Here is a 26864-nt window from a genome sequence, read left to right on the forward strand (position 1 = left end):
TTTCCAGATTAGAAATCAAGCTAAACCCAATGCCTGGACGCACATGTGGAGGCAGAGGCACGGGCTGACGGAGCAGCTCCGGCGGAGCACAGCCCGTGCCATGCTGCAGCCCGGCGAGGGAGCCGGGAGAAGAAAAATGAAAAAAACACATGAGGCAGCATCACGCACAGCGGCCGGAGCTACCTGTATTTTATAACATCCACTCTGTTTCCAATTTCATCAGCTTGGCAAACGCTTGCCTGGTGGAAATAACTGAGGCCTGAAAGTCAAAAGCAATGGAGGAAATATCTAAGCTATGAAATGTCAGGTTGCTTTCCAAAAGGGTTCCAATCTCTAACCACATCAAGAAGGGTGTCTGAAAAGACAATCAGGACTTCGGTCAATTAAACGTCTTTTTTACTTTTTCTTGTGCTTGGGAATGCAGCGCCGGAGGAATGCCCGGCACGGCGGGGCGGTTCTCCTCCGCAGCCCCGCAGACCTTGTTTTTCAGCTGCAGGTTCTGTTTTTTTCTCCCGAAGTATTTGTATTTTCTATAAAGCTCCATTCAGCTTGTTATAAGCGAGCCATTTAGGATCTCGTTGTTTTCCTTTTATTTTTGCATTGGGAAGGTGAAACCTTCAACACTTACGAACTGAAGCCAAGGAAGCAAAAACCCGAGCTGAAAGTAAATACTCGTTCTCCAATTAACTCTACCAAAACCACGTTTCGACCTGAGAGCGCAGAGCCTCCTGCACAGGGGGATTAATTTCATATAAATATCAGTCACATCTACTGCCCAGCAAATCTTTAAATATAGTGGTTAAGAGTCAAAAAGTCATTCCTGAACATGAACCATGAGCACTGTAGGAAGATGTCTTACAGCTGGATACCAAAGGTCCCGACCACTCGCTCTTCCATGCGATGACTGTTTCTCATCCCTGCAGACGGAGGAATTCAGTAGCAAATCTTTGAAGCCTTTTAAACTTCATGAAAGAGGGGAAAGACAGATGAATGGATTCTGAAACGTACCAAAAAAAAAAAAAAAAAAAAAAGTCAGCTTTATTTTCCCAGGGGAATTTAACTATATTAGTTTACATCCTGTGGTATGAATAAATAAACAATCCCTAACCAATTTCAGACTTGCCGCTGTTTTGGCTGGCAGATCCTTTGCTTCGAAAGGCTCGGCCAGTGCCGTGCCGCCGAGCTCCCATTTTCTCCTTCCACCCGCTTCCGCGCCGCTGGGCCTCCCCCTTCCGCCCTCCCTCCTTGCTGATCCCTTTCCTTTCGTGCCTCCCACCTTCCTCCGTTGCCTTTCTGTTAGGACACATGGGCCTTTTCACATCCATATTTTTCTCTCCCCGCCCCATCATTCTCAACTGCCAAATTGTCTCTTGTTCCACTCCACCAAGGAGGTCTCCGTAAAATTAATATTTACAGACTAGGGATAAATAACACATGGACTAGGGATAAATAACACATTTAAAATAAACCCACTGAGTCCCGTAGGATGGCTCTGGGTTCAAGTCCTTGCAATCTCTGCTGTCACTGAATCTTGGTGTCTCCTTCCCCGCGCATCTTCTCCTCCCCATCGCCCTGCAGCCCCTGGCCGTGCCCCGTGCTGCGGCCACGGCTCAGACCTCTCAGCACAAACAAGATGCTCCACGTGGGAAAGGGACCGAGCCGCTCGCGCCGTGGGTGGCAAAGGACTCCTCCGCACCAGGTTCCTGCAGTGCTTTAATCTTCTAGAGCTCTGCAAAGGCAGCAGAAAAGGAGGTACTGAAATAACAGCCTGCAAGGTGATTGAAAGCTGAAGTATATTTAAGGCACTTTGAATAACAATGGGTGTGTCTTCTAATTTAAAAATGGCATACTTTCCTGCTGAAATCAAACAGGCCCGGGGGAGCGCGGCACACCTCCTTCTGCCACACTGGGCTGATAATACGGTAACAGCTGGAATGTACAGGGGTTTATTTTACAAAATATGAGATTTGCCGATCTGCCATCTCCTTCCTCCAGCGACACGGAGACATTAACGGGAGGGTTTCCAAGAGTCCTGGATACGGTGAAGGTGAAGGGAAGAGACCTCAGGACACCCTGGAAGAAAACACCGAATCCAAAGAGCGCGGCTGACCTGGGGACAAGCTCGCAGGGAGAAAGGTGTGCTAATCATGCCCGATTAGAAATGAGAAGAATGGTCAGTTTACTTGCTGAGGAAGCACGGGTGTAATGGGGAAAAGCGAAGGCCACTTCTAGCCGCGCTGTGCTTTGCCTTGGCGAGGTTTCTCAAGGCGGTTGCGTTACACCTGCTCATGTGGGGCTCTTGTTCAGGTGCTTTAAGCTGCCCCTTCAGGTACATACATTGCTGAGCTGTTTAGGGAACCTAAGGAGTTGTAGCTCTTCATGCATGTGTCTCATTTGATTTTAATTTCCATGTCTAATTTCGAACACAAAGTTAACCCTGCTTCGGTGTGGTGACTGCTTCTTGCAGCCCCCTCTGATGCAGCATTGGTCAGTCCTCTGAACACCACCGTTTCCTTGGGATGGGCTGTGCAGGGATGAATCGCTCCGGACATCAGTAGGGAAGGACCCCAGTGGTTCCTCACCAGCCCTGGGCTCGTTCCCACCAGCGGCTCTGAGGGCGCCTTCGGCCATGGCTGCGCTTCAGAGGAGGATGCTGCACTCTCGATCATACGAGCTGCCTTGACTGTTTGTGTGTCTTGGGGCTGAAGATCTCAGGGGAGCCTCTGGGGACCTCATTCTTCATTTCACGGGACTCCTGGGTTTGCTCCACACTGTCTCCTTCCAGCCCCCAGCCTGGGACAGCAGGACACTTTGGGACAGACTCTGAAAGTGCCTCTACAAAACCAGATGCCGAACCTGCACCCTGGTAGGTGTGCAGCGCATCGATCCTTGATTTCTTGGCTTAAATAAAGCTAGAAGGGAAGACAGCCATCCCGGAGACTAAGCTGGGTTGGAAAATGCTGTTTATCCCCTTGAACTCCCTGCAAAGGACACAATAGAACAATGGGCTCGCGGCAATGGAGAGGCGAAGCCTGAGGTCACCTTCGCCGCCTCCCAGCTGGTGCAGCATTGTTCCCCGATGGGAATTTCTGCGCGGCTCAGCTCTGCGACCATGTGTTTCCTACGACTGTTACCCTGCTTCTCCCTCCCCCAGTCCTTCCGCCTCTTTGTTACTCCCACAGCGACTGCGGATTATTAATTAAACCCACACACAAGCCTGAGGTAGGTAGGTATTGGGAACCTTTATCTTACCGATAGGGAAACTGATGCAAGAAGAATGAGAATGACCTTGCGAAAGCCACAGTAAGAGGCAACATGAGCACCAGCCCTGGTGCGCAGGATCGCCCACGGGCCTCGGTGCTCGGCAGGGCAGAGACCCACGAGCAAGACCGACAAGTGCAGCCCCTGGTATTAGTGTTTGTTGATTGGCATCCTGGCACGCCTGAGCTAATGAGATGTGCTAAGAGGCACGGTCTACTGGCTTACTTGAACGACACCAGCATGGCTGTCGTCCCTTTGGGGCATGAGTTAGGATCTGCACAAAGCTAAATGCACTTACACGCTTCATCAGCCCTTGCTGGGCACCACCGGAGGATGTAAGACAGGTACCCTCAGGTGACGTGCAGCTTGGGATGATACGTGACGCGGGACACTCTGCTCAAAACAGCTTAGCTCCTGTCGATTTTGCACAATACCTTTTGTGAGGACGCCCAAATCATTTGTCGTTCAAAATCTAAAAGAAAACCTTTTTTCCCCCACCCCCCACCCCCCACCCCCAAACTGCCTGCAAGAACGGCGTACAGCAGAGAAAGACAGAGCAAAAGACTACATGAAATCATCTCCAAAATCTACTGCGTGGTTCATAGGGGACTTAGGGGACTCTGTCCCCTCCATTAGCACTCGCAGGCACAGCTGCGTGTTCTTCCTGGTTCACTCAGGACCGTCTCTGTGACTTCATCAACATGACTTATTTCAGTCAAAAAAAACTCCTATCTTTCTGGGTAAGAGTCTAAGGGGAGGGAAGTGCCAGCGGGACTGCAGCACCTCCGCGGGAGGCACGTGCGTCCATAAAATGAAGGACCTTCTGTTATTACTAGGGATCAGGTATAAGAGCGACACGGGGGTCTCAGGGAGGAACTTGTTATCATTTACTAAATATCTGACACCCCTCTCTTAAAATATATATAAATATATATATATCTCTGCACATATGTAATACAATATAATGGCTTTTGCAGGATTCCGAAAGTGATGCTGTTCCAGTTGTCTGAGCTGGCGGCTTCCAGTTTGTGGCCATATGGTTGGCTGTGAACTTGACTAATAAAAATGGAGTGAACTTTTTTTCTTTTTTCTTTTTTTTTTTTCTCTCGTTCTTCTTGACCCTAGTCAGTGCCATAAATACCTGTATGCAGCAAAGGGTTTATAAATAGCACAGTAGCATCCACTGACACCAGACTGGTGTTAAGTCTGACCGGCGGGCGCTGGATTGCAGTAATGTGGAGCTGGAGCAGTCTGGGAGAGGAATATGTGGCCAATAAAGATTTGTGAAGCTAAAGTCATTCAGAAAGCTCAACGCTAGGCAAAACTGGGCAAAAAAACCCCCAACAATCTGCCACGGGACAAGGTTCTGAAATGGAAACACCTTAAGCCAATATTGGCCCTCTGAGATAGCACTGAAATTCCATACAAATTTATGGCGTAGCTGACAGCGAGCTTGAGTAACTCGGTGTGTCTGGACGTCTGGCCCAGGCCAATAATAACATGAAAGAGAATTTTGTACATATCCTTTGCTGATCCTGAGACTTTGGGCTTGGTTTTTGGAACTTTTTTTGTTCGACGGTTGTCTACAAACTGTCGGATTCTGAAATGAATTTTGTTACTCAAAATTGTTCCTAAATTTTCTCAGCAATAGCTCTTGGTAAGCAAGATCTATGCAATTTCAGTGCTGCTCATTAGTCATTCAGCTCATGCTGAATATTCCAGTTCCCTTACTGGATAGTCTCTGCTACTGTCTGTCCCAAGCGTTCAGAAGTCATGAGCCAATGCCCAAAACTCCAGGGACTGGCTTAAAAACCATTATTATTATTTTTAGTAAAAACATATCAAAATTGGTGCTTTTTATTTGCTTTCTCGCTTTGGAATCTGTGGGGCGCTCACACCCGACCTCCTGGAAACCAACCTCCAAAATACAGCAAGCTGCCGTTCCCACATCAATTCCATGCTTTGAAAGTTAGACATGAAAGTTTGTCCCGAGAAGCCGGGTTTTTGACGGATATTTAGCCCGCTGGATTCTTTGATGTCTAATAGAAGGGTGAGTGCCAGCTGAGGCTTTTCCCACTGTTGGGAGTTTCCTGATGTGTCTTTTTGGTGCCCGCGCCCTGGGGGGTTCCAGATGGTTGAACTCACCCTGCAGAGCATCCATCCCCCAGCGGAGACGGCGGCAGCGTCTCACCCCACATCTGGCTGCCTCCCTCCACACAACTGGCAAAAACACTCTGCCCGTGGCTCATTAAGGGCTTATATCTGCCATAGTCGGAGGAGCGGCAGCCATGCGCAATTTGCACCGGTTCACTTCAAAATAAACTATTTCCAGGAAAAGGCTTTTGAGTATTTTGAAGCTGAGTGGAAAGATAATCTTTATCTCGGTTATGATTCAGAACAGCAGCGTCAGAGCGGAGCTGAACCCACACAAGCCGGTCTCCCTCTCGCCGTACAGTCAGACCTCTCTTTTTTCTCTTGAAGAACAGAAAGAATTGAAAAATTGGAAACTCTGGAGTGGAAAGGCAGCGTTTTCCTGTTGGCAACTGAATGGTTCTTACTCAAGTGTCTTCTAAGGGATACTTATGTCCAGAGAGGCAGCAAACACAGGGGCTCAGCTTCCTCAGGAGTACGTGGGATTTTTGGTCACACCATCTATACCCATCTTAGGACGCTGCCAGACTGAAGGCATCCGACAGGCCGGAGGAGAAGGGTGGCACACCACAGCAGATGGAAAGGGAAGGAGCTGGAAGGCTGCCGCGCTCCCCTTCACCCGGAGGGGAAGATGCAAATGGCGGGCGCCGCTCCTTTTCGCTTCCGTAGCTGTCAGGATGAGAATTAGCCCTTTTCCCTTCCCTCACCTCTTTTAATCCACTGCAGTCCTGCTTCTGCAGCTTCAGTCTCTGCCTCACCCTGCTGTGCTGAGGTAAAACCCCATATTTTAAAATATCGGTTCCTGTCCTTCAGCGAAGCATCCCCAGGTGAAGGCAGCAACCGCAACGAGCGAGGCGGATCCCTGCACCGTGTCCCTCTGGAACGCAGGATTTGATCTCCCTTCACGAAACCCTCCACCTCCTTCACTGTTTCACTTCAAACCGTCTCCTCTGAACAGGACCTTTCTTTTTCTCCCTAACATCCCAAGGGGAAATCTTGAGTACATTTTTCCACTAAAATGTTAAAAACATCGGGTTTATTTCTCTTTTCTACTGTCCTCCTTCCCTCTTTTCCTTACCTTTCCAATCCTTTGCCCTCTCTTTTTTTTTTTAATTTATTTTGCCATTGACAGAAGAACAAGAGAACTGAAACGATAACCACAATTTTGATGTTCAGTTCTCAAACCTCAGTTACGCTTTTTCTTTTTGCTTTGCTTTACAATGTAAAAGTTCTCTAACTTTTGGAGCAGGTTTTATCTCACAAGAGAAAACGGTGCTCAACTTACCTACAGGCATCCCCCAGCCACCCCAGACGCAGCACTATGCATCTGAAGGACTGCCTTTTGTTGTTTGTTTGTTTCTCAAAGCAAATTCCACTCTATTTCATCCATTAAAGCGGATGGGAAATCATTTGAGCCTCCTGTATATGTCAAGCCTCTCCAGTAAGGTAAATGTTTTTCCTACAAATAATGCCTTGCATGTTTGATCAACTTTGTAACCACAATATCTATAAGCGCCTCGAATGTTAAACAACGTAAGAGCCAGATATATTTACCAGCCAGGAGATTTAAAAGCCATTCTTGACGTCAAGCTGTGAAGATCAAATATTCTAACTTGGTGGCTGCCAATACGGTTCCCAACCATTGTCTAGATCCAAAACCCATTGTACTTGTTTTTGTTTTTGTTTTTGGCATCTGAAATAAGACTTTTACTCAGACCACTTATGTTCTTAAATAAATACGTTTCTAGGTCAACTTGCTGATGGATGTTAATATAGCTATAATTTAAATCTGATGGTGATATCAACTTCTAATAGGGTATAAATTAGAGCTGTACGGTACAGGATGAAGTTAGTAACTTTTCCATAAAGTAAGTCTTTTTTGGTTCCTAGTGCAATGATCCAAATTCAGAGATTTAGCTTTCTTCTCCCTCATGCTCCCTTTTTCCTTGGGCCTAATTATACTGCAACCTACGCGGGCACCTCGCGAGGAAGCACCGACTCGCATAATATTCCTCTCTCTTTCTTCCATGTTTGATACCTCTTCCCTCAAAGACACGAGGAGACAAAAGGTCCTCTGACCACGTCACCTCCGGTGTCTGCCCCAGCATCGGGGAAGGACATGGAGCACCGTGTTCCTCGGAGCTGCCACCTGAGCCGAAGGGGACGGCGGCTCTACGGGGTGGCTGGAGCTCAGGGATTATCCCAGGCTCCAATCACGGTAAAACTTCATTGCTCTGGTCAGTGCGCATGCACACAGTGAACAACCTGGGCCTCTGAGCAGCTTTTGCATGAGCAGGGTTGGATTTGTACTGAGGATTTCTCTCCGCACCTACAGAATGACTGTAAAAGTACAGGGCCCGATTCTGATATCATTACTCAGGCTTAATAACAGCGTCACTAAGCGATGATGCTTGGGGAGCGAATGGCTGTTAAACCTGAACAAGCGTGTTACACTGTGCCTCTCCAGCCACTGCAGTCAACAGGTACATAAACATCTTGTTCTGACACCTCTGGGACAAATACTTCAATCTTCCCACATACTGATAAGCATTTATGGCTTTTGTGGAATTACAACTGGGAGTAATTATTATTCATAACGGGTATGGATTGCTGAACTGGACCTAGAGATAATCTGAAGTGCCATTATGTTGTTAAAAAGGCAATAAACTTCATTCGCATTTACTCAGCTCTGACGGAATTTATGGGTGAGGACATCATTTCAGGCTTTTCTGTTTCCTTCTTTCTTTCCAGCTTTGTTTTAGCGACAAATTTTCCCCTCCCGATGTAGGTGGGGGAAAGTGTCCTAGGTTGGGAACACGGGGAGACGGGGTTCTGCTGGTGTTACAGAGGCACCGGGCATCGTTTGTCAGTCACTCACGGAGCCGAAGGGACGCCCCAGGCTACGTCCCCTCCTGACCTCAGCACCTGGCTATCACGGTACCACTCCCAGCAATGTACAGAACCGGTTACTAATCCCAGACGGAATAATTACGGCACGTTCTACATTTTATTTTAACAATGCAGGTCAGGGAGAAAGGATGAAAGAATAAAACCTGGCACCCACCACGCTGTTCAGGATGAACAGTGAGAGAAAAAAGGTACCTGGCTTAGCCATCCTCCGGCTAATCCAGACACCACAGGGCTCTGCAGCGTCTGCCTTCCCCCAAATTTAGCTACTCCGTCTAACGCTGCTCGGCCTTTACACCCCAGCGCAAGTCTGAGCCGGATGCCCGTGATTTAGCGCTTGCTGTGTGTCCAGGAACACAAAATGTGTTGCAAGGTAGAGAGGCAGCAGCGAGCATCCTCTCCTCTAGCCCCTGAAATACAAATTAGCCAGTCTGGTATTTGATCACGGGCTGTTCTTAAAGCAGTTTTTTATTCTGTACTTTTATTTTCCATGGCTGCTGCCAAGGCAGAGTCCTCTCCAGGACCCCCTCCCATCCCATCCCATCTCGTCCAATCCCCTGGTTCTTCATCCTTGCTTTTCCCTTTTTATTTTCCAGATCAAGCCTTGGCTCCTTCCACCCCTTCTCTTCCACATTGGCTTTTGTGGCCTGCTTGCGAACTTGCTTGTGTATTTTATGCGTGCCCATGAAATCTCGCCTCGCTGGCACCGCATCGTCCTAGTGTTCCCAGCAGTTACCGGGTTTGTGTTTTTCTAATATTAAGCTGTTCTGCCTTACTCCTGGGCATTGGACTGCAATGAAAAAGACTGTAAATTAATGAAATATCTATTGCAGCTGACTTTAAATGATCCTAAAAAAAATAAAAGTTTAAGTCCTACTAGTTCTGATTAGCTCAATTACCTGCCAGTACAGGCTTCTTCTTTATATTTCCTAATTCTTTGCCCAATCTATTATTAAATGTCTGAAGGAATCGCCTTCCTCTGCTTTCATTGAGGAAATAATTCCAGTGCCTAATAGCTCTCCCTGGCAGGAAAACTCTTCTTAAAATCTTCTTTTTGCACCTCCTCCCTTCACCCGGACGACACTAAGCAATTCCCGTCTGTCCTTGAGGAATATACATCTTCACATATTCATGGGTAAGTATTATTTTTTCCACTTTCACAAGTAGTTGGCCACAAAGTGGTTACACTGAAAAGATCCCTGTCTCAGATCCTTTCGGAATATTGCCTCATTATCTGCAGAGTTGCCGGCAGAGGCAAGACATCCAGTTTCTCATCTGAGCTCCAAAAGCTGGCATCAAACCCAGCCAAGAGGCACCTTGGGCTCTACTCTTGGCTTTAGGAGAAGTTTTGGACTGTGGGGGTTTGGGAAATGACACCCAGTCACGGCAGCGTTTACTCTGCCCTCTTCACTCCGCAGGGAGCAACGGGTTACACAGCCTCAGCCCTAATCCAGCCCGTCAGGACGTCCTCGCTTGGAAATAAAACATAATTAGCTGCATTTGCTCCAGGAGACACAGCTGTCTTCTGAAGGGGCTCACCACCAGCTCGTGGGCGGCCCTTGGGGAGCGAGGCTGGACCACTGGGTTTTACAGGGGTCCTTGGTTTGCCTCGACTTGTCCCCCCTGCCAGCAAAACACGCATCACATAAAACGTTTTACTGCAGAAATTTGTTGTGACGGGGCAATAACGGCCTCTATGGTTTTATGGCATCTTTCAGGCACGACGGATGCGTCCAGCTAATTTTGTCAGAGAGACACACTTGGCAAAACGAAATCGCAATGTCAGAGGGAGGTGAAGTCTGAGGGAGAGTGACAGAGAGCCCCGCCGCCTCCCCGGGGGCCGGGGAAAATGGAAATCACCGGTTCTAGGGAAGAATTAAGTTCCTGTGCTGCAAACAGATCTATTACATTATTACAGTAATTTAATACAGCAATTATTTCCAATGTATGCCCACACGCATCAAGGTTCTCAGACATGGAAGTCTTTCACGGCACACGGGCTCTGACAGCAAGCCTGTTAGCGTGAACTTGGGCAGCAGCTTCGGTCCTGGTTCCAGGGGCTTTGCCGGGGGGCGAGGACGGGACCTGCCCGCCCCACGCCTCTGGAGGCACAGCCGGACGCGGGGAGCTGTGCCGGGGATCGGGGCCAAGAGCGCCAGTGCCTGATGGCGCTCTGGGGCTCGTTACATGACTCACGCTTGAAAACGGCATTTTAAAGACCTCTAATTCTCGGAGACAAACAAATATGCTTAATTACTGCTTACACGGTGCTTTTCACATCCCTTTTTTAATAACCAGATATTGTTCTTGTCACTCTGGGGGCTGTAAGGCTTGTCAGCTACGGGGGGTGCCACACAAAGGCGGCGCGTAGCTCCTGTCACATCAGGTGAGCCGACGGAGACCATCCCATCCCAATCCCACCCTTGATTACAAATATTATTTGCAAAACAGTTCGCGCTCTGCTGCCACAGTCTGAGCCGATCAGCTACAGAGCTCAGTTATCGTTTCATAAAGTGCTCCGTAACTGAACTGACTGAGGGCGTTCCTGGGGGCTGGGTGGGATGGCTGAGCATCCGGGCGTGCCAGACGTCAGGCTGATGGGAATTTAAATGGCTTAGATTTAAACTCCCAGAAAATAAAATAAAATGGTGAATGCTCTGAATGGAAATTATTCTCTGCCACAATGGCATCAGCTGAAATGCCAAGCTTATCTATTTATAGCATTATCTGTGTCTAAATACCCATAAATAGCTATGTAAAACACTGCAGTTATATGTGTGTGTGTGTGTATGTCTTTTCCAGCCACTGAAATGTTAAATCAATTTTATAACAAGTTGCTTTTCCAGCCACTGAGTGGCTGTAAATGTTAAGTGTTTTTACAGGCGATTTTTTCCCCAGCTGCTAAGCAGCTTTAAATGTTATCAAAAAAAGTTGCTTTTCCAGCTGTTCAACCACTCTGAGCATTTTTAATGGATTTTTTTTTTTTAACTTGCTAAAACCTATTTATATTTTACTCACAAAGCAAGTGCAAAATTGTCCTGGCTCTGTCTAGGTCTTGTTTTTATTGTATTTTTTTTTTCTTTTTTTGAAACCTGTGAATAAAAATTCTTTCTCTGTCTGAGGAAATTTTTTTTTAAGAAGAGAAGGGGCTTTGGTTTAATGAGTCCAAGATGAACATTATGAGTTCATCTTAGCATTTAGATACCTCAAAAGCACCGTCCTTGTGGTATGTTCAATGGAAACACTGTTCTTGTGGTATGTTCAATGGAAATACAGTACTTGTGGTATTTTCAATGGAAAAAATATTATTGTGGCTTTTCCAATTCAGGAAATGCTGGTCGGTCTTTAAACCAGGGGAAAAAGAGGGAGTGGAGGGTGAGAGAGCTAAATTGAGGTGACAGCGAAATGGAAGAATTACTTTATTGTAACGAGGTGGGGAGAGATATACGAAGAGTTTAGGGTAGGAAAATGGAAAATTCTTGCGGCCCTTGAGGATTCATAACAGTGGGAGAAGGAAAAAGATCTGGGGTAGCGTTAAGGAAAGGTGCGGGACAAAGTTAGGAAGGAAGAAAAGAACAGTGTGAAGGAAAAAATGAAAAACAAAAGAAATGAGACAACGTAGAGATGTGTCAGAAGGAAGGGGAATAAAGAAGAGAAATCTCCTGCTAAACGTAAGAATTAAGAATGTGCCTCACTTGAAAAGACACAAGAAGTCCCTTTACCTTTGGGTCCCAAGGTCAAGTGTCCATAGGAACGTATCACCACACATTCGGAGGAGCTAAAAGATTGTGCCATTGACTCAATCGGAGAGAGAAGTTCCCCCCAGCCGAGTCCACCCTGCAGCTGCACCCGGCTTTCTGTGGAAGAAGACTGGTAGCAATTTGGATCCTCTTAATCAAGGCTAGGGATCAGCCAAGGAAAGGTGACCCTCAGGTGGCCCTTCCTACCCCCGCTGGAGCTGCCGCAGGCTCCGAGGCAGCAATCGGATGATGAGATGGCTCCTGCAGGACCATCTGGTGAGGATCCCTCCAGACTACAGTGGCTGGGTGCTGGCAGAAAAAGAAATGCATCATTTACAAGTAGCAAAGGCTAGAAATCACATTTCTGGCTCTGAAAAGACTGAGGTTCTGGAACAATATTCAAATTATAATAATTTAAAAAAAAAAACAAAAAAAACAAACAGGGAGAAAATTCAAATTAATTTTGATATCCATCAATTCCTTGGGAAAAAAAGGAGGATTTGGTTTAGACAGAAACAACCAAGACGTTCTCTCCAGTCTGGTACTCCTAATTGTAATGATTTTTAGTGAAGTTTACAGACGTGTAGGGGACCAGTTTAGTTCACCTACACTTGCGGTGGGATTCAGATGCCCCCTCAACTAAAATAACTTGTCCAGCAGAAAATACAAAATAGACACATAAACAGAAACACCGTGTTTTGTCCCCATCTAGTAAAAGTGTGTATTCCATATTCCCACGCATATAACAGTGACACAATCCCAACTGATTTGCTTTTAACTCAAAAACCCCGAGGTTTCCATCTGCTCTAGTACTAGTTCAAGTACTGTGCATCTTCTCAAGTCTTTACAAAAGATTCGATTTTACTGCAGCTTTAGCGTGTGCTTTAACTGATACTAGATTCATTCAAATTTGCAGTAAAGTCACTTTGGCCACGTTCACATCTCTTTGTCTTTGCTTTCTAAGAACTTTTGAGTTATCAAGTTTTACTGGCCAAAAACGTAGCGGAGAGCAAATTTCAGAATCACACAGAGAAGTATTTACAGAAACTGACATTTTGGTGTCTACCAGGAAATATTTGCACCAGATGTGCTTACACACGCCTCCACTCAGGGCTGGAAACGCCACCACGTGATTCATCTGACCAGTCAGAGTGAAGGAACTCAGATCAAATTCTGAGGACTCATAACGAGTCCCCGGAGCAAACCGTTCAGAAATGGGGTGTTTGTGTCATAAATGTAGACGGTCTGATAAAATCCAAGGACCCAGCGAAGTCAGTTGGGCAGCTTTCTCGTGTCTTCAGGAACTTCTGGTCAATACCATCCCGAATGGATTTTTTTAAAAAACAGAATTTGCTTTTAGATCATCCATAAAGAGAAGGGGAAAAGGCAGCAAGTGGATTAAACACTACTAATCTCGCTGGGAAATGGTTACGGCTGTATCTTCGTTGCCTCATGTCACCTGCCCTTACTACATAAAACAAGTTAGCGATTTAGATCATCTGATACTAAGTTATCCACACTGACAATAATTTTATTATCCTGGTACTTAAACACATGCGTATTTAAAACTTAAATTCTCTCCTGAACGTTGGACCCTCTGATAGGAGGCACTTAAATTCTTTTGCCAGAGTGACACAGCAAGTCCGCAATCACTGCTGGCTGCTCTTTCCTCATGGGTATCACCACTGGTGCTGGATCTGAACGGGTCCTTTAAGGACAGATGGCAAGTTGTAGGGCATAACATCCTTCTGTTTGGCCTCAGTTGTGCCACATTGATTTCCGTATTCTTTCTGATGGTCTAAAAGCATAATGTTTCTTTGTCATTTTCCTCATGCGCTTTCCCAGGCTACTCCACGGGGATGAAGAAGGCTCTCAAAATCCCAAGGTACAATTATCTCTCTGGACAGTAGAGCAATTCAAATATACATATATTTACTTTCCATTTTGCTGGTTTAAAACTGCTATATGTCTTGCTAAGATGGGAGGTTGCTGGAAAGTCCTACTTTCTTGCGTTGTGCAGGTTTTCTCTTCGGCAGGTGATGGAGTCAGAGTCCATCCCGGCAAGATGAACAAGGGGAGGGAATTCGCCTTTAGGCAGAGGCGTCTCGGCGATATTCCCGCTCTCTGGGCACGGACTGGTTTGTGATCAATGAAATCGAAGGAGGTGGTGTTGGATACACTGAGTTGGCCTCCTCACTTCACCCCCTTTGCTGGGGCAAGATTGTTTAAGCTTTATTTTTAGTCCTTTGTCCAATCTAATGGCAAACTGCTCAAACAGTGGAGCTTCTCCCACATCCTTTGGAATAATTTTCCACAGTCTAGTAAGATTTCAGCACTTGGAAGTTTATCCTGTTATTCAGCCTAAACTTTCCTCTACTTAACAGTATGCTTTCAGTCCTTATACCCTTTTCACCATCCTAAACAATTCATCTTCTTCTCAGTGTTTACAATCCACAAGGTTTCCTTCTTTCTTCCAAGAAGAAGTTTCCAATCAGTATTTATAAAATGGAAAAATAAATGACAAACAGAAGGTTGAGTAGAAAAGAACCTCCTGCACTACAGCACTCAGACTTTTGTGCAACAACTGTGCGTACTTCAAAATAGACATTATTTCTATAGCCTACCCGTATCCAACTATACCACCAAAGGTGCCAGACACCTCTTCAGTCCAAACAAACTTTGGGAACTAGAGAGCTGCATACCTTGAACTTCCAAAGTAATGCTTTATTTAACAAAAAAAAAAAAAATTAAAGCCAAACAAAACCAGGATTTATTTTTTTCTTATTATTTTGCTGTTGTTATTTTTGACTGAGCATGAAACAATTGCGTTTACACGGTCGAGGGTTTGTTTGTGAAAGAGAGCTGTACGATGGTGCTTGGGCATCATGTCCATATAAACAGTTAACCTCCCAGGATGCAGGATCTTTGTTGTGTCTGATGAAGGCAGACTTTCATTAGGCCTTTTACCACCAGCTCTTGGAACTCTTCCACTTCATGCAAGTAAAAAAACCACAAATATTCCTCTACTTATATCAGTACCAGAAGCTGGAAGCATGGAATGCTTCAGAATGCTTTGAACCCCATAATTGTCTCTTGTAATAATACATTTTTTACATTCGAAGTCGTGAGGTATCAAGGAGAAAGAACGGAGCAACTTGGTTAAAATAAAGAATTAAATTATGGTCATGGAAAAAAAAAAAAGGTACTTTCCACTGTTCTCAAAAGAAAGTGTCTTTGGGAAAGAATGAATCAGAATCAGAACAGATCTCTGTCCTTCTCTGTATGACTTTGTATTATATTTCATGGACCGAGGGACGGACAGTAGGAAGCTCATGGTTAGACGGACCTGAGATAAAGGTCTTCCATGTCTTGGAATTATCTTGTGCTATATCACCTTCTGCGAAACAGAAAAATAATGTTATTAAGAGTAGGTTTTATACAACATATCAGGCTGTGTAAGAGAACAGGTAAATGTTATCCTTACATGTTCTGCCCCAGACAAGGAGCTGTTCTGCACCTTATCTAAATCACTGTAATTAACACAGCTCAGGTCCCTGGCCGTATTCCCTGCTGGCTGGTCTCCTCCCAGCCCTGCCTGACCTCAGCTCTGTTCCACACAGCACTGAAATAACTTTTTGCCTGGACTTTACATCTTATTTCCGTGGGGTTCTTAGATCTAGATTGGTACCTCTTTTACAGGAAAACACCCAACGCTATTGAGTTTTGATTGTCTGATTGTAGACGGGGCTCTGAAAGGCTGCTTAGTGCTTGGTCTTCTTATTCTGGGACATCTTCCTCCTACAGATTCTAGATGAGATGTATCATCATTTCACCACCATGATCTTCCCAAAATATATTGCAGAATTCATCTTGAGAGATCCTCTAATATTTATACAAAGAGTTTGGCCATGGGAATCTTAATCCTCCCATTGCACACCACGGCAAAATGTGTTGCCCTCCTGAGAAAGCCCATGATGAAGAGGTCGGAGAGAAAAAACAGTGCTGCAAAGAGACTTCTTTTAAAAGCTAGTTCAAATCATTGCTATTACTCTCTAATTAATTTGTACCCCAAATCCACAAAATATATATGAAAATGAAAAACAAAACCAATAATGAAACCTAGCAATGTTATAAAAGAATTTACAGTACAATAATTTTCTACTAAATTAAAGGAGTATTTACATCTGGAATTATGTATACGGAAACAGTCTTTTTATTTCTTCTAGATTAATTTGGTGACATTTTCTGGGTTAAGACACCAGTGTACAAAACAAAATGAGACTCCCTGACCCCTTTGGCTATCAAATTAACTGGAGCAGGGGGCTAACACTGTACAATACAATGTAGGTGGCTGAAAGGACTGGACCCCTTTGGTGTTGCACAAACTCAGCCATTTCTAAACTCTGCTTTGAAGAGCTTCGAGCTTCAGATGTAAGAGCAGGTCCCAGTGCAGGACAGCCCAGGCTTTTGCTGGGCTTCATGTCCCTGTGACCCCAAGTTGTCTTTTGAGAGGGAACTGGGAACTGACACCAACGGAGCTGCCTAGAGCTAAACCCGTTCCCAAGTCCTTGCTCAATTCCGGCTGTAATTTCAAAGCAAGGCAAGCAGGGAAAGCAAGAGGGACTCAGAGGTGGGAAGGTGTGGATGGGTAGCAATGAAGGAACAGAGGAGAGCTGTATTGTGATGAGGAGGTTCTTGTCAGCATTTTAATATTTATTTATAATTTTAGGAATTTGATTTAAGAACTTGGAACTTATTCCTGCTTCAACCCCATTACAACCTGATGAGAACTTTGCTTCTTTGTTGCTTCATTCTTGAGCCACCGTCAATGGCCCTTTGGGAAAAGCGTCCCTTGTTTGCCCGAGGGGAAATCCAGGCACTGCCTCTCCGCTGTCATTTGGGATGTGCCCAAGGGGACCCAGCCGCTGTGATGCGGGACGGCCATTACCCGGGTCTGGATTAGTGGCATCTCCTGTCACTCCATGGCAGAGGATCAGAGCAGACGGACCTCTTTGATGGAACGGTGAATTGCCTGGTACTTCTCACTACGGATTAACGGCGAACAAAATCTTTTGTTACTAGGCTGCCTTTGCTATCGAGAGCAGAGTCAGATAAGGGGAAAAAAAGACCATTTCTGTAACTGGTTTATGTCAAATCTGTCCATCTTGGTGTTACGGTCTCACATGGTAATAACTCACTGCCACACGTTATCGACCCTAATCAGCCTCGGGCAGAGCCACACAGCAAACGCCGGTGCAGGGAGAAAGCATGCCAGACTTTGTAAGAGGAAAGAGTGAAAAAAACCACCAAACCAGCCCCCAAATCTAGGGAGAGCGTGAAAAAAGCTCTTGGAGATAACTTCACAGCCCCCTCCAAATCACAGGAGCCAGCTTTCAGCTGACGCTCGGCCACGCTTGCAGGGTGGGAGCACCCATGGTGGTCCAGGGGGAGCAGGGCACGGCGGGACGCAGCCCCACCACGCCCCTCGCCGAGGGAAGTAGCGCGTTTCTCTCCCCTTTAATACCATATCTCCCCTAGTCACTCACAGAAAAGCTACGAAAAAGTGTGGGGAATTCAGAAATACTACGGCAAGTCGCAGCCGTTTTTTCTCTACAAGGATCTTCTCCCTGTGGGAACCTCCAGTGCTGGTTCCTGCTAATCCATGACTTCAGCGACTATAGATAGTGGAAGTTTTCTGTGCTTTACTGCCCCAACAATGGGCTCGGGAACTCATACAACCTTTCATTTCCGTCCTTTTATTTGTAAATTACTTTCCTTTAAGAATACTGCTATTTAATAGATGGGTTATGATGTCAAACTCTTTAATAAGAGCTATGCTTTTTCCTCTGCAGTTTTGTTTTTATTCTAAACAAGGTTTTTTTTTCCTAAACAGATACAATTTTAAGGAAAAAAAAAGCCAAACATGACCAGAAAAGACCTTATTTGTTATGGAAAAATTATAACAAAGATTTTCTGTGGGTTTTTTTTCCCTTTGCTCTTCCTGTTGTTGGTAATAAAAGAATTTTTATTGTTCTTTGGTGGTAATCCTAGCTTTATGTTGAAAATCAGAAAGGATTTTTTCTGTCCTTTTTTTTTTTTTTTTCCTTCTTCTCTGTTTTTGGTTTGGTTCTCTGGTTTGTAGCCTGAATGGAACTAAACCAAGCATTGAAAAAGCTTGCCACACACGGTCAGAAACGGCACCGCTCTCTGCGAGCCGGCCAGGCAGCGCGCACGCCGGGGCTGCTCCGCAAAACCTTACTTCGCGTCCAATGACTCCGAGGGCATGAGGAGCATATTCCCCGGTAAATTCCGATCTGGGTTCCACAGCCCTAAGTACAGAGCAAAATCCCAGAGTTTGGAAGATTTAGGCCAGGTTTGCCCCACACTAAGAGACCACGAGCAATGAAGCGCGCACAGCCGCTACCTGGGAGGTGCCGGACACTAGGGATGGCTGAAATTGCTGCGCTGACATTTCCCCCCAGATAGAAATAGCCCTTGTGGAAATTTATTTTGGGGGATTAGGCTGTATTTTATTCTATTTTTTCTTTTTTTTTCTTCCCTCCTGGTGGTGGTGGTGGTGGTGGAAATCAACAAATGGTTGGAATTTTTGTTTCTGCAAAACGGGAAAATTAAATTTTATTTTTAATATGGAAAATACAAGCAGCTGAAACATTATAATTTGGAGACTAATTTGACTGATACACTGCCTAAGTAAAATCATGTGCTAATCACGATAACCTTTGTTTTCCTTCTCCCATATAAGCTGTTCTGCCAATATTTATGCAAAAAGTCTACGCTTGGATCCTTGCCTCCTTTAAAAAAAAATAAAAAAGATCCCATCCTTAATTAATAAAAACATTACACAAAGACAAATCAACAGCAAAACAAAGAGAAACAAAACAAGAGAAGGCACTCTTCTTCCCCACCTGTTAAGATGACAGTATTCCAGAGGCAGAGGGATGCCCGGCGCGTGGTGGCAGAGGTGGCCGGGGCTGGTGCCCGTCCTGCTGCGTGGGACTCTGCTCTACGCCATGGACATCCCCGACAGCATTTCCACGAGCTCCTGCACAGCGCTCAGACGCCTCCCTGGTCCCTCCATCCTTAGGAGCTCAGAATATGAACTGAGCAACGTGAGGGAGATGGATCGGAGCACTGAAAAGTGCTTCTCCTTTTGCCTTTACCCTTGCATGATAATACCGAGAGGAAACAATTACAAATAGTGCATCTTTTATTATAACTGAGTCTACAGCTTTTCAACATGATGGTTCTGGCAAGACCTGGAGAGACATCAGTGGGTCCAGGGAAGGGCAATGAAGCCGGTGAGGAGTCTGGAGCACAAGTCTTGTGAGGGGCGGCTGAGGGAGCTGGGGGTGTTCAGCCTGGAGAAGAGGAGGCTGAGGGGAGACCTTCTCGCTCTCTGCAGCTCCCTGAAAGGAGGGGGCAGCCAGGGGGGGTCGGTCTCTTCTCCCAAGGAACAGGCGATGGGACAAGAGGAAAAGGCCCCAAGTTGCGCCAGGGGAGGTTTAGGATGGATATTAGGAAAAATTTCTACACTGAAAAGGTTGTCAAACATTGGAACAGGCTGCCCAGGGAAGGGGTTGAGGCACCATCCCTGGAGGGATTTCAAAGCCGGGCAGACGCGGTGCCCAGAGATATGGGTTAGTGATGGTTTTGCCAGAGTCAGGTTGATGGTTGGACTCAATGATCTGAAAGGCCCTTCCAACCTAGGCCATTCTATGATTCTATTATTCTAATAAACCATCCTTAAATATCACTTTTGAAAGTTAATTCATTTGGAGTCATGCTTTTTTGCCAGAAAGGGAATTTTTTTACTGCAAATGTTTGTCAATTTTTCGGACGAGTGGAATAACACAGCACGCCCAAGAAGTCTTCTGGAAGTTATCAATATCCAATTTGCCACTCGAGCTTTCGCATTCACCCCGCAAACGAACTCTGCAGCGACATCCTTTGTGGTGGGAGAGCAGCGGAGCCCAACGCGTTGCCTCAGCTCCGGGAAACGGGGCAGAAAGGCTCAGCCTCGGATCTTCCTCCCTTCCTGCCCCCTTCCCAGGGAAAACCAGACCCTGGAAACCACAGGGGCTTTTGCTGCCTCTTGCAACCAACGGCAGCCCTGGAAGTAGTGCAAATAATGTTTCCATTGCTCACTATTTCGGATTGAGAGCATATTTTTCTTGGAGCACTCTTAACCTTTGGGATCTTTTCATGTTCTTTAGCCATTGTGTTCGCTTCTTCCTTGTTTTCTTACAGGGAAAGCCGAAATGGCTTACAATTAAAATCTTTTTTTAACAGCTTTCTCCTGTTGCTTTGGCAAAACAAATTTTGAACAGTTGGAATGATACAGGGCCATTTACTCCTTCCTCAAATAGTTTTCCCCTTCTACCAAGAAATCCTGCTCTATTTGGATCCGATCATTTGCTCGTGTAAAGGGATACCTCTAGGGCCTTAAACAGAACTAGAGAGATCTGCAGCAGATGAAAATGTTCATTGTTAAGTCCAGGGACAGATTTAGTTATGCTGGGCCAGATTCTTTTAGCACAACTTGCTTGTTTGTTTTGAAATCCTGCAGGACCAACTCGTGGTATAACTGAGAGCAGAGCCTGCTTAACGACCCGACGGTGCTGATGACCAGCCAGTCTACAACTGGAGGTGAGCCGGAGCCACAAATCACTAATGTGATCCGCACTGCAAAATATGGGAGGATTCGGGATTTAGGAGTCTGGTTTTACCCCTGCTGGAAACAGAACATGACCACGACACTCCCACGTGAAGGCAGGAGCACTTCGTTGTCGTCTCAGCTCATCCCTGCGTGCACAGATCCCCTGCAAGCCTTGGAGGTTTTCCAGTTCCAAGCTTGCACTCACACCCCACCTGGACTCCCAGCCCGCCCAAGCCGCGACCCCTCTGCAAAGTCACCTCCAAAGAGACCACGTCCTCGGCAGCACCATCTGCCATGACCCACTCTCACCCAAAAACTTCATTTCTACAGTGTAACATGCTTGATTATTTTCCTCAATGAGTATGTTTACTCCAAAGATAGACACATAAATCACACCAGCTGAAACCCAAGCAAGCATATGACAAATACGGTATTTTTAAAGGTTAGCTGTTGTTCTTTTTAATGAAAGAAAAGCAAGAGGATGGGGCTGGACTTTTATGATGTGCAAAAGAGGTTGTAACCACAGAAAAATCTGCTTCCCAAAGCCAAATATTATTCATTTTGGTGGAATGCAATGTTAAAATAGCTCAGCCTTTCAGGAAGAAGCACGCTTATGTAAACCATCTAGTTTACTTTCTTTTGAACAGACAACCTAAAAAAATATCCTATCTGCATGTACGTGTGGTGTCCTCCTCATATGTATGTGCACAGACTTATACACATCCACTCAGTCAGCTGTGGCCTCCAGCAGACTCCTACAGCACATGTGGGAGAAGAGGTAATCACAGAAGGAAATGTCGTAAGCCATGACACCTGACTGGTGCCATTGATTAGCATCAACAAATCCCGGTGCTTTAACAGGAGCCAATAATGCTCCGCTCATGCACCTTGCTGATCCACCACATCTTTCATTTAACATTTAGAAGGGGGACAATAAGGGCTGAAATATCATCGCCCATCCTCTGTCGGAGCCTGGAAACACCTGCCATCAACAGCATGTCCATCAGAGAGGATGATCAAAATACTGGCCCATCTTCAACTTTTGAATAGTTTTTCTTTAATTGACTCCTAACTCTCTCAAGTTTCACATTAAAGTTCAACAGAAACGACACTGAAAAGCTCATAGTGTGGTTATTTAAATTGAGATTTTCAGCTTTCCTGGGATCCTTAATGGGATTAAAGATGGGTTTGCACACATTCACCTCAACAGTAAATTTATCCCACATTGGTTCTATCAGCTTTTTGTTCGCTGCATATGCAGGACCTTTTCTTCTTTCCTGTAGCCCCTATATTCTTCCAGTGCCATCACACAGTTAACATTTAGACACAGCCACGAACGGCTCAGCTCCTGCCGCCTGGTCGCCTGTGCACATCGATGCTGTGGTTTAATTGCCTCCTGCTGCCTTTTCCCCTTCACCATCCTCAGGATCTTCCAAACTCAACTCACCATCCATTCCCCCAACCTCTTCAATATAACATTGAAGTCGGGTGACACTTCACCTGGAACTAACTATAGCATTCTATAATGCTATTTAATAACTGCCTTGGCTGCAGTGGGGAGAACTCAGCGTAAGGGAACAAGAAAGAGGGAAATTGTGTTTGGATGCTGAAGTTGTTGTCCATAACACCAACACTACAGGAAATTGTGTGTGGCTCAGGTGTCTCAGACATACAGATTACGTTTCAAAACAGACACTATTGGATCTTTGCTTCTTTCCCCTTTTAGTTCTCAACACTGTTGGCATTCACTGGAAAACAGTGGCCAGTCCTTAAAAAGACCGTGGGGCAAGTCCTCATGGAGGCCAATCCCAGGCACGTGAAGAACAAGAGAAGCAGCAGAAGTCAGCACTGATCTACCAAGAGCAAATTATGCCTGAACAACCTGATTCCTTTCTAAGATTAAATAACAGGCTCTGCAGAAAAGGGCAGAGAGAGATATAATACGGTTCTCTTTCTGGTCTTTAAATGGAGATGTCCAGTGCTGTGGAAAACCCATTTTCCTTCTGAACCAAATTTTTATGGAAAATATATAAACTTAAATTTGCACTTATTACGCAGCTCAAATCCTGCAAAATACTTCAGATACGTGGGCACGCTACTCCAAGGGGGGTCTTTCTGGTCTTTCTTTCACCCAAGCCTTCCTTCTGCCCTCCTCTCATTAATAGATTAAGGGCCATTTTCAGCACAGCTCCTCTCCAAATGCTTACGATCCCCACATGCAGATTATTTGCGTAAAGATGATGAGCTTCCCTGGATAAGGATGCTCTCGTGAATGGCTGCTGCTGTTCTGCCCCGCGGTCAGGCAGCTAGGAAACTGCGCTTTGAAAAGTCAGCAACAGTAACGCGCAGATTAAATATTCATGTTTCTATTTTTCATCCTTTGATTTTTGTCCCGTGTAGCTGTAGGGGGCAAAAAAAAAAAAAAAGAGACTGAAAATATGATCATTCAATTGAAAGTTTAATTTGAGAGAGTTCAAAAACATTTAAAATAGAGGACAAACTACTTAGAGTGATTTCTGTACACTTCATGTTGTTAATTTGCATACTTCAGCTTCTCTTCTCCCACCACTTTCTGTCCCCATCAATTAGATTTATTTTTTTTTTAATCCTGCTTAATTTTTGCTGGGAATAGATGAAACGCTGTGGCTGCTTTTCTTGGCCTAAGGAAAAGTTATGTGTGTGCAGTAAAACTACTCCCTGCTATTATCACCCTAGGAGTTATACACATAAAACCCATTTTTATCCATGAAATAAAAGAGAATCGGAAATGCTTATAAGTTATTATAATTGGTGAAAAATACTAAATTCAATAGGTGATTTTCTCTACCGTTACAAGTGGAAGTAGAACCTCTCTACTTCAGTGGAACGAACGATGTTGATTTATACCACTTAAGGATTTCACCCATGGTAAGACGGGAAAAACATAAAACACTTAATTTTTTTTCCTGGAGGGGAAGAAAGAAAAGGAAAAAAAAAGCCCTTCCTGACTGTGAAATCCACTGAGTTTTAAAGGAGAAAGTGTGTAAAGAACATACTCGCACGGAACTTAGGGTTTGAAAAATGACAGAAAGGCAAAGCAGAAGAGAAGGGAAATAACCCGACGCAGGTGAGAGAGATTGTGTTACTTTTATGATTAATCTCATGAACACGTTGCCCTGAAGTCGACAGTCATACACAGAGTTTTCAAGGAATTTTTCAGGATCAAAAAACCCCTATTAAAACGGGCGTTATTTAAGATGCTACATTTAAGACGACCTAAGATGACCAGAACTCTCATTGAATTCAAAGAGCCACAGAAAAGCCCTAGTGCCCATGAGACTGGCCATACTCCAAAGCAGCCATAGGGTATGGGTCACTTACTCGCACAATACCATGGCACTAAGCCACTACTCCACTTAACTGAGAGGTCTCCACATCACAGGGTATTTAGGTAGTAGGAATGGGGCTCTCTTTCAGTTTCCTGTGGGATCTACACAATATTGAACCAATTATTCATTCTTCACTGTTCTATGCTCATGAACATGCTCATCTTCCTCACCAAAAATTAACGCTAGAAGCAGAAAGGCACAGACCCTCGTGATGTCCCAGGCTTCTCTACTGGTTTCTGCAAAGGAGAACCTTCACAAGAGATCGGTTGTGTTTCACATTTTGGCTTGTGCAGCCTCCCGTCCAGTAGACAGTGGGACGATTGCAGTTTGATGATGGGGGAAAAAGGGCTTTGATAAACACCAAACCCCATCATTATCTCATTTTGGTGCACTCTACATTTTTTCCTAAACAAATTCCATGGAAAACTCATGTAGGAAACCATAACATGCTACGAATGAGAACCCACAGATTTAATTTTTTTCCTTTTCTTAATATGCGAATGCAGGGATAAAATTACTTCATTGAGAAATACATGTCATGAAAAAGAACAGAGGGATAAAAGAAAAAAATTACCCCAAATCTACCAACGTCTAAACCAATTTTTCTGGGGAAAAAAATACAGTCCTATCTTAAAGCTCGGCTATGCCACTGTGCCTACTAAAGATACTTGAGACTGATGTGCCGAAACCACTGCTCATACCAGTGAGCAATTATTTATCATTACTTCTTTCCACTCCTCTATCTGGTCCCAGTGATGATGTTTTTCCAAACGGAACGTATTTGATAAACATTAAGGTATTAATTTACAGGCGACTTGGAAAATATACCAGTATGATAAGTAAAGGAATCATTAAGCTGATCTTTAAAACTCCCAACCAAAACACTAAACCTGAAGTTCAAATGAAATCGGTGTTATTCGTACCAAGTTCAGCTCGGGACGTAGAAATGCCTGAAGATCAACTTAAAAGCTTTACAGTTACTATAATGCTTGTTTCAGTATATTTTACAGTGTTACTTGAGAGCGACTCAAGCTTACTCATTTATTACCAAGTCAGTTCTGTTGTTGATGTGTACCAACTCCCTTCCCTGGTGAACTGTTCACCTCCAGCATTAGCCAAGCATAATAGCGTGGTGTTTGATACTCTGGAAACACACACAAATTACAACCCAACAACCACCACGATGCTGGCCTTACTTCTGTGGAGGGTAACAAATATAGGGCTCTCTTCTTAAGAAAATCAATGCTTTGTCATTTTTTGGTCTACTGTTGTACAGGATGTCTATCTAGTTGGAAATTGCTCTATGGAAATCATTCGAAAATGCCAATTTTCCATGTTATAATTTCCTGATAGACGTTTCGCTGAAATGTGTCTGAAGTTCAGGATGACAAACACGGGTAGCAAAAAAAAAGACATCCACTCCAAAACTAGCCAATTACTGGGCCATCTCTTGGCATTCAAAAATGCCGCATTTAGACTCTTTCCATGGTCTACCTGATTCCCATTAAGGTGCTGGGTATTCTAGACAGAACTGGGGTTAAGTTCCTTTTGGAGCTCTCCCACGGCGGATAATTACACCTTGGCTTAGTCCTTACACCTATATCTCATTGACGTGGATTAAAAAAGTATCACTAAGTTCCCACTGTCGTAGGGGAGTAGCAAAGGTTTCTGAAGACATCTGGTATGTCACGGTGCTCTCCATCCTATAGTAACTCCTGTGGCACTCCATGTTAAAAAGCAAAGCAGCCCCGCAGAAGTCGCAGCAACTGGTCATTATTAAAAGCAGACAAGCAAGAAACGTGCCTGCAAACATGCAGGGGGGCAAGAAGACCGTTTTGAAAGCATTTGGAAAGATTTCCCCTTGTATCGAATAATAGCCTGGTTTATTGAAGCCTTTATTAATCATCACTTACTGACTGCCCAACTCCTAGAATTTCTTTATATTTACGGTGCACGCTTCTTGTTATCCCTTCTCAGGTCAGTACTACTCAAACTGGCGCGGCTGGCATTTGCTGAGCCTGGAGTTCTGCACCAAGGTCTCCACAGGATAGCAAGAGCAGTCCACTTCTTCACAGCTCCTGTCTTCACCTCCCCATTTAAAAACACTCACGCAGGGTTTTAGATGTTACTTCAGCCCTACCACGAAATGGCAAATCCTTGGAAACAGAAGCGCATAGCGGCAAGAAAGTTAATCACCAGTGGTGCACCTGGATATACAGTGCGGTTTCCTGCAGGCCCACTACCACGTGGTGTTCTGAGTTGCAAAGGACTTCCCCTCCGCACTTCTCATACGAATTCTTGATATGGTGGCAGAAATAAAACAGCTTTAACAGATTTAATTCTTTGTTGTGGCTAAAGAGTCACTTCTGGAATGGCAAGGAGGAAAATCCCACTCCCTAATGCAATGTACATCCACGTCTATAAGCAGGATTTAGCATTTTCAGACTCCACACACAACCTCCTCACTGAAGTTCAGACCAGAAATCAGGGTTGATACGGTCGTTATAAAAGCTCTGGTGCTTCAACAAGCCCAGCAGCTCCCGGCTCCTTCTCCAACGTTGCTCCTCATGAATTCTGAGCTGCGATTTGCAGGCAGAGGAGAAGGACTGAGCGGGGACTGTCTCACTTGTCATCAAACATTGAAATCACATGCGTCATTTCTCTTCCATTCATGAGTCTTTTTGGCAAGCGTTCTCCTTCAGCTCTGCCATCTCCATGTAACAGAGAGGTGAACTGCAACGTGTCTCATTTGCTATTTAA

At 45.0% G+C, this 26864-nt stretch overlaps 1 long non-coding RNA gene across 1 annotated transcript in view; it reads right to left on the minus strand.

The window, feature by feature from the left end:
• Positions 1-216: 216 nt before the first annotated feature.
• Positions 217-26864, minus strand: part of LOC134523384 (uncharacterized) — a 31693-nt gene continuing 5045 nt past the window's right edge. The window contains exons 2-3 of the long non-coding RNA XR_010073312.1: positions 1474-1729; positions 217-997 (exon numbers count right to left, since the gene is read on the minus strand). This is a non-coding gene — a long non-coding RNA (uncharacterized LOC134523384). The remainder of the gene's footprint in view (positions 998-1473; positions 1730-26864) is intronic.

Source organism: Chroicocephalus ridibundus, chromosome 14 (genome assembly GCF_963924245.1).
Source record: "Chroicocephalus ridibundus chromosome 14, bChrRid1.1, whole genome shotgun sequence".
Taxonomy (NCBI): domain Eukaryota; kingdom Metazoa; phylum Chordata; class Aves; order Charadriiformes; family Laridae; genus Chroicocephalus; species Chroicocephalus ridibundus.